This window comes from Moschus berezovskii, chromosome 7 (assembly GCF_049115385.1).
Source record: "Moschus berezovskii isolate FMDL1 chromosome 7, NW_MosBer_1.0, whole genome shotgun sequence".
In the NCBI taxonomy this organism is placed as follows: Eukaryota; Metazoa; Chordata; class Mammalia; order Artiodactyla; family Moschidae; genus Moschus; species Moschus berezovskii.
Genome location: NC_142466.1, coordinates 15,907,203 through 15,921,165, shown reverse-complemented (window position 1 = coordinate 15,921,165; position 13,963 = coordinate 15,907,203). Strand labels below are relative to the sequence as shown.

Sequence of the window (13,963 nt, the reverse complement as noted above, 5' to 3'; positions counted from 1 at the left end):
CTGGCCGTCGGGTGTCAGTCAATGCACAGCCCGAAGTCAAGGCACACGAGCCTGGCTTAAACTGTTGTCTCTAACCAGTGGCTCACATTTCCAAGTCATTCAATTCAGTTCAGTTCAGTCGCTCAGTCATGTCCAACTCTTTGCCACCCCATGAATCACAGCACGCCAGGCCTCCCTGTCCATCACCAACTCCCAGAGTTCACTCAAACTCATGTCCATCGAGTCGGTGATGCCATCCAGCCATCTCATTCTCTGTCGTCCCCTTCTCCTCCCACCCCCAATCCCTTCCAGCATCAGACTCTTTTCCAGTGAGTCAACTTGTCGCATGAGGTGGCCATGGACTTAGATTTTAGGTGATGGATTTAGATTTTAGCTTGTGGCCACAGGATAATGTTTGCTTATGCACCTCACTACCTCCCGAAGCATCCGCTTTCTCAGTTTGTCCATTTGGGAAAGGAATCACTGGTGTTTGGTACACCAGTCAGAAGCCCCAGATTTACACCCCATGTGGTCTGTTAGCTCTTACTGCAAATCCTAATAATTAGTAGTTGTCATTTATTACAGAGGAACACATCACCCCAAAGTTTAGTGGCTTAAAACAACCATTTTATTTGTTCAGTGATCCTGTGGGTCAGAAATTCAGCAGGGCAGAGAGAAGATGGCTTGTCTCTGTTCCATGATGTCAAGGGCCTCAGCCGCAGTGCCTTAAATGGTTGGCAGCTGCTGGGGTGGCGCATCTGGAGTCTCTTCTAGGAGGCAGCGAGTGTGCTCAACTGAGACTGTCATCGTGAGCACCTTGGTTCTTCTCCACATGCTTGAGCTTCTGGCATGAAGGCTGGCCTCTAAGAGGCTTATAAGTTGTAGAACATCTTATGTGCATTATTTATGGCTGTGTAATTTTTTAAAAAACCACAGATGTTAGTAATTGAAAGCAACAGTTATTTCACAGTCTTCATAGGTCAGGAATCTAGAAGGAATCTAGCTGGGTGCCTCTGGCCCAGAGCATCTCATAAAGTTAGGGTGTCAGCCAGGGCTGTGATTTCAAAGATTCAACTGAGGTTGAAGGGTCCACTTCCAAGTTCCCTGTGTGGTCTTTGGCAGGCTTCAGTTCCTCACCGGCTGCTGGTCCCAGGGCCAGTGTTCCTCCCTAGGGCGACCATCTCTTTAAGGCTGCTCATCACGTGGCCACCTGCATCCCCCAGCAGAGTGATCACCGAGACAGAGCCCCTTTGAGATGAAAGCCCTAGTCTTAATACCCTGGTCTCAGAAGAGAGCCAGTGAGTCCACCCCACCTTCAAAGAGAAGAGGGTCATTTTATTTTTTTACTACTTACTTACTTATTTATTGGCTGTTTTGGGTCTTCGTTGCTGCACTGGCTTTTCTCTGCTGGCGGTGAGTTGGGGGCTACTCTGTGGTCGTCATGTTCGGGCCTCTCATCGTGGTTGCTCCTCTTACTGTGGAGCACGGGCTCTCAGCGTGCAGGCTTCAGTAGTTGCAGCATGTGGGATCTTCCCGGATCAGGGATCAAACCTGTGTCTCCTCCACTGGCAGGCAGATTTTTACCACTGAGCCACCAGGGAAATCCTGAGGGTCACTTTACCTGCCACAATGTGGCTTCTGCCCCATTCTGTTGGTTAAGGAAGTCATTGGGCCAGCCTAGATTTAAAGGGAAAAGAAAAAATATTCCACTTCTCAAAAAGACAGGATCTGGTAGTGGCTATCTTTGGATACTAAGTGATCAAATACATTTTTATTAACTTGTGACTAATAGGCATCCAGTCCCTTTCCACAGGAAACTTCATTTAGCCTTCCCCCAGAATGGACTCTTTGGGCATACCTGGATTCAAAGGTTCTAGTCCTAATCCTGATCTCAAGATTTTCATACAGCCATCAAGGCATCACAGTTATACCTAACTCGGTCCTAAGCAGAATCTGGCAGGCAGCCACACAGGTCACACCTGCACCTGACCTTTGTCTGCCATCTCTCCTTGAGAATATTCCTCTGTTTCCCCCTACTGGCCTGTCTAAAGATCTATGATGTTGAGCTTTTATGTCTTCCTCCTAGGTAATGGAATATAAAAGACCGACCAAGGGTGCCTGCTTTGAGATCAGATCCTAAGCCACATTCCTTCCTCCCCATAAAAAACTGAAGATAGTTAATGCACCTTAAAGTCTCCTCTCCCCCCGCATTTGGAAAAGTTGTAAATTGTATATACTAACATAAGATTTACCATTATAACCATCTTAAAGTATAGGGTTTAGTGGCATTAGTTACATTCATGGTGTTGGGCAACCATCACCCCTATTTTCAAAACATTTTCATCACTCCAGGCAGAAATACTGTACTTATTAAGCAGCAATTTCCAATTCCCCCATCTCCCAAGCCCCTGGTAAGTTCTAATCTACTTTCTGTCTCTATGAAATGGAATCACACAACATATGTCCTTTCGTGTCTGGCTTATTTCACTTAGCATAATGTCTTCAAGGTTCAGCCATGCTACACACACACACACACACACACACACACACACAGCATAATGTCTTCAAGGTTCAGCCATGCTACACACACACAGTTAGCATAATGTCTTCAAGGTTCAGCCATGCTACACACACACTTGCACTTTTGGGCTGTCTCCATCTTTGGGCTGTTGTCAGTGATGTTGCTATCACATTGATGTATGAATATCTATTTGAGTCTCTGCTTTCAGTTCCTTTGCATCTGTATCCAAAAGTGAGGTTGCTGGACTACTGGTCCTTCTGTTTAACTTTCTGAAGAATCGCCCAGCTGTTTCCTGCTGCTGCTGCATATCATTTGATTTTCCTATCAACAGTTGCACAAGGGCTGTATTTTCTCCACATCCTTGTCTGTACTTATCTTCCTTTTATTTTTATAACCATCCTAATGAGCGTGAAGTGACGTTGTCCTGTGGCTTTGGCTTACATTTCCTTAATGACTAAACTGATGTTGAACATCTTTTTGTGTGCTTCTTTGTGTGTATCTTTTTTTAAAAAGAGTCTATTCAAGTCCTTTGCTCATTTTGTATTAGGATCATTGTCTTTTTGTTGATGAGCTGTACGAATTTTTAATATTTGCTGGCTACTAGACTCTTAAATGATCTGTGATTTACAAATATTTTCTCCCATAGATATTCATAAAGATAGTAGTCTGTAGTTTTCTTTGTAGGGTTTGCCTAGCTTTGATATCATGGTTTTGTTAGCCTCACAGAATGAGTTAGGAATTGTCCCCCTTCATTTTTTTCGGATTTGTTTGGGAAGGACTGGTGTTAATATTGGGTGTTAACACACTAGGTTATCCAGTGTGTTGGTGTACATACATATTGTTATTCATACTCTCATAATTCTTTTTTGTGCCATAAAGTCAGTAGTAATGTTTCCTCTTTCACTTCTAATTTTAGCAATTTGAGTCTTTTTTTTTCCTTTGTACTTTCTTCCCCATACTTTGTATGATTTCAGTCTTTTAAAATTTATTAATACTTGTTTTATGGTCTGATAACATGATCTAACTTGGAAAATGTTCCATATCCACTGTGGAAAATGTCTGTTCTGCTGTTGCTGGGTGATGTGTTCTGTTAGGTCTCATTGGTTTAAAGTGTTGTTCAAGTCTTCCATTATTGAAAGTGTGTGCTAAAGACTCCAACTCTTATGGCAGAACTGAGTCTCCTTTCAGGTCTGTCCATTTGTGCTTCAGATACTTTGGGACTCTGTTGTTAGGTGTATATATAATTTGTAAACCTTGATGAACTGAGCTTTTTTTTTTTTATCAATTTGTGACTATAGCTTGGCAGACCATAGTCTATGGGGTTGCAAAGAGTCAGACATGACTTAAGCAACTTAGCATGACTTACGTCACTTAGCATAATGTCCTCAAGGTTCATCTGTGTGGTTGCAAATGGTGTAGAGGTAGCTTTCCTCCTTTCCTAGGACTGAAATATATTTCAGAGTGTGATTTTCTTTTTTTTAACTCCTTACCCATTGACGGACACTTAGGTCATTTCCATATCTTGGCTATTTGAATAATGCTACCAATAAATATGGGTGTGCCTGTATCTCTTCAGCAGCCTGTTTTTATTTCTTTGGGGTATATACCCGAGTGTGGAGTTTGCTGGATAATCTGGTAATTCTAACTGTGGGAGGAGCCTCCTTGTGGTTTTCTGTCATGGCTGTACCGACTCCCTCTTCAATAGTGGTATACACAACACTCCTCTTTTCTTGGTATCCTCACCGGCACATGTTATCTTTCGTCGTCTTGATGGTGGTCATGTGGCTTTGACTCGCATTTCCACGATGCTTGGTGGTGTTGAACACCTTTTCATTTACTTGTTGACCTTTTGGACGTCATCCTTGGAAAAAAGGATGTTTCTTTAGTTCTTCTGCCCATTTTTAAAATCAGGTTGTTTTCTGCTTTCGGCTTGTATGAGTTCTGATATATTTTGGATAAGAACCCCTTGTCCAACGTATGGTTTGCAGATACTTCCATTCTGTATGTTGCCTTTTCATTTTGTCAGTTATTTCTTCTGCAGCACAGAGGCTTTTTAGTTTGATGCAGTTCCACATGTTGGCTTTTGCTTTAGTTGTCTGTGCACCTTTAGTTCTTTGCCCGTGGTTCCCTTATCTCCTTGAAGGTAATTAATAGTCGACTTTGCCTAGTAATTTCAGTGTCTAAGATACCTCACACATACTTTCTGTCAGCTTCTCTTTTTCTTGTGAATGAGCCTTCCTTTCCTGTCTTTGGTAGTGAAAAAAGTGAAAGTTGCTCAGTCGTGTCCAACTCTTTGGGACCCCATGGACTTCTCCAGGCCACAATACTGGAGTGGGTAGCCTTTCCCTTCTCCAGGGGATCTTTCCAACCCAGGGATCGAACCCAGGTCTCCCGCATTGCAGGCAGATTCTTTACCAGCTAAGCCACAAGGGAAGTCTTTGATATGCTTTGCAATTTTCTGTTTAGAATCACACAAACTCAAGAATAATAAAAGTCAGATTCTCTCCTTCTTCAGGGATTGCCCTTGAGGGCTGTGTCATCCATTTGTATTTTTTTCCAAACTGTTTTTGCAAATTTGGTATTCTTTGTTGCACTGGTCACTGAAATTTCTGATTCATTATCTCTTCAGTGGGCCTGTCACCTGATAGGGATTTCCTTAAAATGTCTGGACCTTAAAAAGACGGGTAGTGGATTTGTACCAGTACCTACTGTAAGATCTTCAAATCTTAAATAGATATGGTTATTGTCCACTCTGGCTCTAGCTGGCCACTGGAGGGTGGTAGGTGGTTCTCTCTGCTGCCCTCCTACCAAATTCAGCAGCTTCCTTCGCCAGGCACTCCCCTGGTTGCTGTAAGTACCTTATCAGGTTCTGGTGTCCCCAAATAGTTGGCTTTAAGTGTTTTTCCAGCTACTGGTTATTTCAGTAGAGGGACTAAATTATAGAATTTTCTACTCTACCATTTTCCTTCTTAAAATCTACCTTTTTTAAAAAAGACTATAAATAGAAAGGACCCTTTTCCTACCTGGTCTTTAACTTCTTACCTGGTCTTTAACATGGCAGTCTTTAACTTCTGCAGAAACACATTGATGATCTGGGGCATGAACAAAGTAGTGGGAAGGATCTGTGACCTAGGAGACTTTCTGTGCTGGTGGGAACAGAGCCACTGACTTTTGAATTGGATGATTGTAGGCCCTCCTGAGAAGTCATCAGACTCCCTGTGAAGAGTAAACCCAAGATCTATGGGATAACCCTCCAGCATCACCCTATTTTAAGTTACCGCAGTAGCTTCTATTCAGTCTCTACACCTGCTTTATAAGTTCCCTGGTTTTATTCTTTGTTCATTTTTACTTTGTTGTCTTGGTATAGTCATTTCAAAACAGACAGGGGAACGTTTAGGTTGCTCGGTAACCGATTGAATCTCCTCTCCTAGGATACTCTATGTATATCTTCCAAGATACTCGCTGATGGAGAATAAATGTGCTGTGTTAATGACTTGTAATAACCAACTACTTCGAAGAGCTAAGATTATATGTGGGTAACCTACTAAGAGTTTCTTTTTAACAGAACAGAAAAAAAAATTATCTTTGAAAGATGAAGGGTCATTGAGTTAATTGGCTCCTTTTCAGCCAAAAGAAAAACGTTTTCAAGCAAAAAAGAAAAGGTTCAAAAGAAAAACCTTTCCCCAACTATGATATCAGTGTGTATTCTTGAAGAGTGAAATACCACCATCCTACTAAGAGATCAATGAGATGTAATAAAATCTCATTTCAGTAGAAAATAAATGAAACTAAAAATACATTTTCTTGCATTAATGGCGCTAGTCATGTATCAAGCACTCGATAAATGGTTGATTAATTGAACCCAAAAGCAATTAAAAGTTTTTTTAATTTGTTTTTATTTCAATGATTTTTTTTTCAAATTAAGTGATCATGAATCATTATCTCAATCTTTTGTATATAATTAAGAAACTCAGAAATTTAAGTTTCAAAGGATAGATTTAGCATATTTTCTCGCTTTTTTCAACTATGGCTCTAGGAATATGATCTGGGCTCAATTTTAATTCAGTAAAACACAAAACTAGCTGTGAAACACAGCCCCATGTAGTAAAAAGACAAGGTAGTAAAACGACAAAAGTAGTGTCAAAGAGCAGGAAAGAACTTTCAGGTTTCTAATTAATTTTCTTTCTTCAAACATGAAAATGTCTACATTATTCAGTTCAGTCACTCAGTCATTTCCAACTCTTTGTGACCCCATGGACTGCAGCATGCCAGGCCTTCCTGTCCATCACCAACTCCCGGAGCTTACTCAAACTCATATCCATCGAGTCGGTGATGTCATCCAACCATCTCATTGTTGTTCCCTTCTCCTGCCTTCAGTCTTTCCCAGCATCAGGATCTTTTCCAATGAGTCAGGTCTTCGCATCAGGTGGCCAAAATATTGGAGTTTCGGCTTTAGCATCAGTCCTTTCAATGAATATTCAGGGCTGATTTCCTTTAGGATGGACTGGTTTGATCTCCTTGCAGTTTAGTCCAAGGGACTCTCAAGAGTCTTCTCCAACACCACAGTTCAAAAACATCAATTCTTCAGCACTCAGCTTTCTTTATGGTCCAACTCTCACATCCATACATGACTACTGGAAAAACCATAGCTTTGACTAGATGGACCTTTGTTGGCAAAGTAATGTCTCTGCTCTTTAATATACTATCCAGGTTGGTCATAGTCTTTCTTCCAAGGAGCAAGTGTCTTTTAATTTCATGGCTGCAGTCACCATCTGCAGCGATTTTGGAGCCCCCCAAAATAAAGTCTGTCACTGTTTCCATTGTTTCCCCATCTATTTGCCATGAAGTGATGGGACCAGATCTTCGTTTTCTGAATCTTGAGCTTTAACCCAACTTTTTCACTCTCCTCTTTCACTTTCATCAAGAGGCTCTTTAGTCTTATTTTGCGTTCTGCCATAAGAGTGGTGTCATCTGCATATCTGAGGTTATTGATATTTCTCCTGGCAGTCTTGATTCCAGCTTGAACTTCATCCAGCTGAGCATTTCGCATGATGTACTCTGCATATGAATTAAATAAGCAGAGTGACAATATACAGCCTTTACATACTCCTTTCCCGATTTGGAATCAGTCTGTTGTTCCATGTCCAGTTCTAACTATTGCTTCTTGATCTGCATACAGATTTCTCAAGAGGCAGATCAGGTGGTCTGGTATTCCCATCTCTTTCAGAATTTTCCAGTTTGTTGTGATCCACACAGTCAAAGGCTTTGGCATAGTCAATAAAGCAGATGTTTTTCTGGAGCTCTCTTGTTTTTTCAGCGATCCAGTGGATGTTGGCAATTTCATCTCTGGTTCCTCTGCCTTTTCTAAATCCAGCTTGAACGTCTGGAAGTTCTCGGTTCATGTACTATTGAAGCCTGGCTTGGAGAATTTTGAGCATTACTTTGCTAACATGTGAGATGAGTGCAATTGTGCAGTAGTTTGAGTATTCTTTGACATTGCTTTTCTTTGGGATTGGAATGAAGACTGACCTTTTCCAGTCCTGTGGCCACTGCTGAGTTTTCCAAAGTTGCTGGCATATTGAGTGCAGCACTTTCACAGCATCGCTCAGCTGGAATTCCATCACCTCCACTAGCTTAGTTCATAGTGATGCTTCCTAAGGCCCACTTGACTTCACATTCTAGGATGTCTGGCTCTAGATGAGTGATCACACTATTATGGTTATCTGGGTCATAAAGATATTTTTTGTACAGTTCTATATATTCTTGCCACCTCTTCTTAATATCTTCTGCTTCTGTTAGGTCCGTACCATTTCTGTCCTTTATTGAGCCAATCTTTGCATGAAATGTTCCCTTGGTATCTCTGATTTTCTTGAAGAGATCTCTAGTCTTTCCCATTCTATTGTTTTCCTCTGTTTCTTTGCATTGATCACTGAGGAAGGCTGTCTTATCTCTCCTTGCTATTTTTTGGAACTCTGCATTCAAATGGGTATATCTTTCCTTTTCTCCTTTGCCTTTTGCTTCTCTTCTTTTCTCAGCCATTTGTAAGGCCTCCTCAGACGACCATTTTGCCTTTTTGCATTTCTTTTTCTTGGGGATGGTCTTGTCATGAACCTCTGTCCATAGTTCTTCAGGCACTCTGTCTACCAGAGCTAATTCTTTGAATCTATTTGTCACTTCCACTGTATAATCGTAAGGGATTTGATTTAGGTCATACTTGAATGGTATAGTGGTTTTCCTTACTTTGTTAAATTTAAGTCTGAATTTGGCACTAAGGAGTTCATGATCTGAGCCACAGTCAGCTCAAGGTCTTGTTTTGGCTGACTGTATAGAGCTTCTCCATCTTTGGCTGCAAAGAATATAATCAGTCTGATTTCGGTATTGACCATCTGGTGATGTCCATTTGTAGAGTCTTCTCTTGTGTTGTTGGAAGAGGGTGTTTGCTATGACCAGTGCGTTCTCTTGGCAAAACTCTGTTAGCCTTTGTGTACTTCATTTTGTACTACAAGGCCTAATTTGCCTGTTATTCCAGGTGTCTCTTGACTTCCTACTTTTGCATTCCAGTCCCCTATAATGAAAAGGACATCTTTTTGGGTGTTAGTTCTAGAAAGTCTTGTAGGTCTTCATAAGCTGTTCAACTTCAGCTTCTTCAGCATTTTTGGTTGGGGCATAGACTTGGATTACTGTGGTATTGAATGGAAACAGAGATCATTGCCTTGGAAACAAACAGAGATCATTCTGTCATTTTTGAGATTGCATCCAAGTACTTCATTTCGGACTCATTTTGCTCTAAGGTCTACTCCATTTCTTCTGAGGGATTCTTGCCCCAGTAGTAGATATAATGGTCATCTGAGTTAAATACACCCATTCCAGTCCATTTTAGTTCACTGGTTCCAAAAATGTCAATGTTCACTCTTGCCATCTCCTGTTTGACCACTTCCAATTTACCTTGATTCATGGACCTAACATTCCAGGTTCCTATTCAATATTTTCTTTATGGCATTGGACTGTACTTCCATCACCAGTCACATCCACAACTGGGTGTTGTTTTTGCTTTGGCTCCATCCCTTCATTCTTTCTGGAGTTATTTTTCCACTGTTTTCCAGTAGCATATTGGGCACCTACTGTTATTATTAGGCCAGAGTTTTTCTTGCCTTGAAGAAGTCTAAGAGATAAAACCCAGTATGTACTCAATAGAGGAAGAAATTGTGTAATTGATCAGACATTTATTAAGTCACATTACAAATTTCATATTCTTTCTATGTCCAGTTGGAATTACTAACCCAAGTTTCCCCATTTCCATATGCATGAAGGATTGATTTATTTCCCCATTTAAATAAGCATTCATGTAGGTCAAATAACTTAATCTTACCTCTCTTTTTCATTTTTAAAAGTTGACAGTAAGCTGTAATAAATAGACAGCAAAGTTCATTAAGTGCTAAAAAATGAATTGTTTAACCAATCCTCATTTAGGTCAAGAACAGAACCAACATCCAATACCCTTGTTAACCCCACCCAATCTTAATCCCTCTCTCTCCCCTTGCTTTCCTTCTTCCCCCAGGAGCCTCTTTTTTCCTATTTTCTTTGATGTTTCTTTATATTCTACTCCCTAATTATGAATCATTTATATATATAGTTTTGTTTTTAATTTTAGATAAGTAAGATCATTTTGGTGCATTTTTGTTCTGGTTATTTTGGTGCACATGATATGTGGCTATATTCATTCATTTTCATTGATAGGCAGGATTCCGTTATACAAATATCTCACAACTTACCTGTCTTACTTTTGCTGGATATTTGGTTAGTTTCCAGTTAGGGTAACCCATAAACACACATCTGTATGGAATATATACCTAGGAATGGCATTGTTGGATTTCAGGGAATAAATATGTTCAACTATAAGAGTCTGCAAAGTAGTTTTCCAAAGTGCTAACATTTTTCACTCATATTAGAGTGTCAGTTGTTCAATATGATGTGTTTATAATGGTGTTTCTTCATAGTTTTAATTTACATTCTTGATGACTAATGAAGTTGACTACCTTTTCATAAGCTTATGTGCTATTCAGATGTTCTTTTTTCTGAAGTGTCTGTGTATGAGATATATTTTTTAAAAAATCTACAAGATGTTATTACTACTGTTATAATTACTGTTAGGTACAGTCAATATTCATTTAGCCTGGTGGGCTTCCGTCTATGGGTCACACAGAGTCGGACACGACTGAAGTGACTTAGCAGCAGCAGCAGTGTATTTACCACTTTCTTTGTTCTTCAGTCCTTGCTGCATCTATCTAAGGGTAGTTTATTCACCTTCATTGATATATAGGATTCCATTATGTAGATGTATCACAATTTACTTGTTTTACTACTGATGAGTATTTATTTGGGTAATTTGCCAATATTGTTTTCTTTGTACCTGAAGAATTTGTTTTAGTAAAATTCTGCTGGTAGCAAATTATTCTAATTTTAATTGTATGAAATATTGTATTCTGGTTATTCTTGAAGTAGGTTTCAGTGAGTATAGCACAGGGCTTGCATTTTCTTTCAGTTCCTTGAAGTTGTCTTTCCACTGTCTTCTGCAGTCAGAAGTCTGTCTTTGAGGATCTTCTCTGGCTGCTTTTCTGATTTTTTTTTAAGTATCTTTATTTTTAGATTGTCTTTATTTTCTCTAGTTTTACTATGATTCTAGATATGCATTTCATCTTCTTGGGATGGCTCAGGTATCATTGAGTTTCTTTCATTGGTGGTTGACTTTTTAAGTTCCAAGTCATTTTCATTCTCTGATTCTATCCCATTGTCCCCCCACCCCCCACATCCTGGGACTCCAGCTAAACATGTTAGACCTACTCATTGTATCCACTGTGTCTCATGTCCTGTACCCCCACCCATTTCTCTATTTCTCCATGCTTTGTTGTTGAAGTTTCTTCTGACTTAGTGACTAAGCAACAACAGTACAGAGTTAAGTCTTGTCAGACTCTTGCAGCCTCATGGACTGTAGCCCACCAGGCTCCTCTGTCCATGGGATGTTCTAGGCAAGAATACTGGAGTGGGTTGCCATTTCATTCTCCAGGGGATCTTCCACTTTACTAATTAAGTCTAACCTGCCATTAAACTCATCCTTAGTTCTTAATTCTCTGATTTCTGGTATCTTTTTCAACTCTGTTACATCATGTTTTATAGTTTCTTGTAGTTTTTAAACATTCTTAACTCCAGCATCTGTCTCCACGTATGTAGTAAGCACTTTTCTACAATCTGTGTCAGATCATTTCAGATGGAGAGTCTCTGCAGTCTCTTTTCTTTTGTTGTGTTGTCTTGATGTGCACCTACCTCACTGTTTTATTACTTGCTGAGCATTTTATGAGAGAATTTGCTTCAGGAATACTTCAATACCTCGCTGATGGTCACTGCTCACCTTCCTTGTTCCGCAGAGACAGCCCTCCGCAGAGGGAAGAGAGACACCGGGTGCTGCGGCTGGTCCTCTGGCAGCCATGTGCCTCCTCCCGTTCTGCTTGCATCCAGCCGGCCCTTGTGGATCCGGCTGCCCTTTCTGGGTTGGCATCACCACTGAGGCAGAAGAGGCTCTCCTCCCTTCTCAGAGCTCACATATTCCCCCTGCTTCCTGCCTGATCATCAGTAGCTGTTGGGTATTTTTCTAGTGGAAGCATTTTTAGTTTTATGTACATTTTTTGTCTGCAGCTAAAAAGTTGGTCCTACCCATCTGGTCTGCCATAAGCCTGAAGTCACCTTTTCTATAAGTTTAAATACTCCTAGGGATTCCCAGGTGGTGGTCATGGTAAAAAACCCAACCTGCCAATGCAAGAAAATGTTAGAGATGAGGGTTCATTCCCTAGGTCGGGAAGATCCCCTGGAGAAGGGAATGGCAACCCACTCCAGTATTCTTGCCTGGAGAATCCTGTGGACAGAGGAGCCTGGTGGGCTACAGTCCATGGGGGTCTCAAAGAGTTGGACACGACTGAAACGACTCAGCACACACTCCTGCCTGGTCTCCTCATCCTGTAGGGTCTAGTTTCCATCAATGTTCCATCTTTGTTGCTTTTTTTCCCCCAAACCTCTGTATCACATTTCTCTTCATTTAAAAAATGGTGACCACATTTATCAAATTATTTAAACAATACACCCCTTCCCAGTAGTTCTCACATGTGTAAGAGCCACATCTGTTAACACAGGCAGGCAGTACAAAACTATGTTGCCAGAACCTTTATATGTGATTATTCTTTTACTGAGCCCTTCTTAGTGAAATGGAAATAAACCACTATATAAAACAAACATGGTGACCTTATCAAACAGAGGACAGCGATAAACGGACACAGAGAGGGTAAGGTGATTGAGACAAGTCAGCTTTCTATGCTGGAATAAAAATGGATGTGCTGTTCTCAGGGCTGATGAGTTATTCACAGCCAAGAGCAAGGGAAGCAGGGTCGGCATCACCCACAACACAGGCGCCAGGGCTCCTTTGGAACACACTGCACGCCCTGGAGTCAAGCTGGCTCTGAATTATGGTTCTTGTACTTCCCAGTTGTGTGACCTTGAGTTAAGACGCTTTCTGAAGCCCTCGTGCCTCCCAGGATAGTAATCTCAGTCTCGTTGGTGTGTGTCAGGCATCTAGCGTGCGTGCCTGGTGTGGCTGTAAGGGCTACAGAGTGGCCCTCCTCTCGCTTTAGACTCTCCAGTCACTGCTCTGAAGTTGCTGCTGCTTTTATTTTGAGATGGAGTTAGTCAGAATTGTGATTGTGTAACTAATTGTGATTCTGACAGGCGGGGTTGAGGCTCATTTCCTGCTTCTGACTTATTTTCTCTTTTTAAAGGGAAATGTTATTTTCATCTTCTAAGCTTCACTCTGGTATTGGGTTTACCCCTTAGAAAGAAAGGGCTGTAGTAACGTGGAGAAGCAGAGTATCGCAACCTAATCAGGTATCACCTTGACTAGTTGATTCCTTTTGCCTGCTTCCTCTATTTATGTAAAAACAGAATGCATTTTTTTTCTAATACATATCAGTAGAATTTAAGGGCTTACCTGGTAGTGCTAGTGGTAAAGAATCTGCCTGCCAATGCAGGAGACTCAGGTTCAGTCCCTGGGTTGGGAAGATCCCCTGGAGAAGGGAATGGCAACCTACTCCAGTATTCTTGCCTAGAGAATCCCATGGACTGAGGAGCCTGGTGGGCTACAGTCTCTGGGGCCATAGAGAGTCAGACACGACTAAGCACACATGGCACAGAATTTGAGTAAACAGTGAGGTTTGTTCCATTTTCGTCTTTGATTTCATCTTTTTAAGGTTGTGTGATTCCCTCCCTCCCCCTTTATTAAACAGCACTGACCAGCTCAGAGTTAAGCTGCTCTGTGGCCAGTGGCTGAGGCAGTTGGCCTGTACATTTTGGGTAATTTCCTCTCTTTCATCAACACTTAGAAAACTGTGTTAAGCTAAGATGGTACACATCTTTCAAAAAAAG

General features: G+C 41.0%; 1 protein-coding gene across 1 annotated transcript in view; it reads left to right on the top strand.

Annotated features, from left to right (window-relative positions):
* Positions 1-13,963, top strand: part of ELP3 (elongator acetyltransferase complex subunit 3) — a 137,040-nt gene that overhangs the window by 105,251 nt on the left and 17,826 nt on the right. The gene's annotated exons all lie outside the window — the stretch shown is intronic.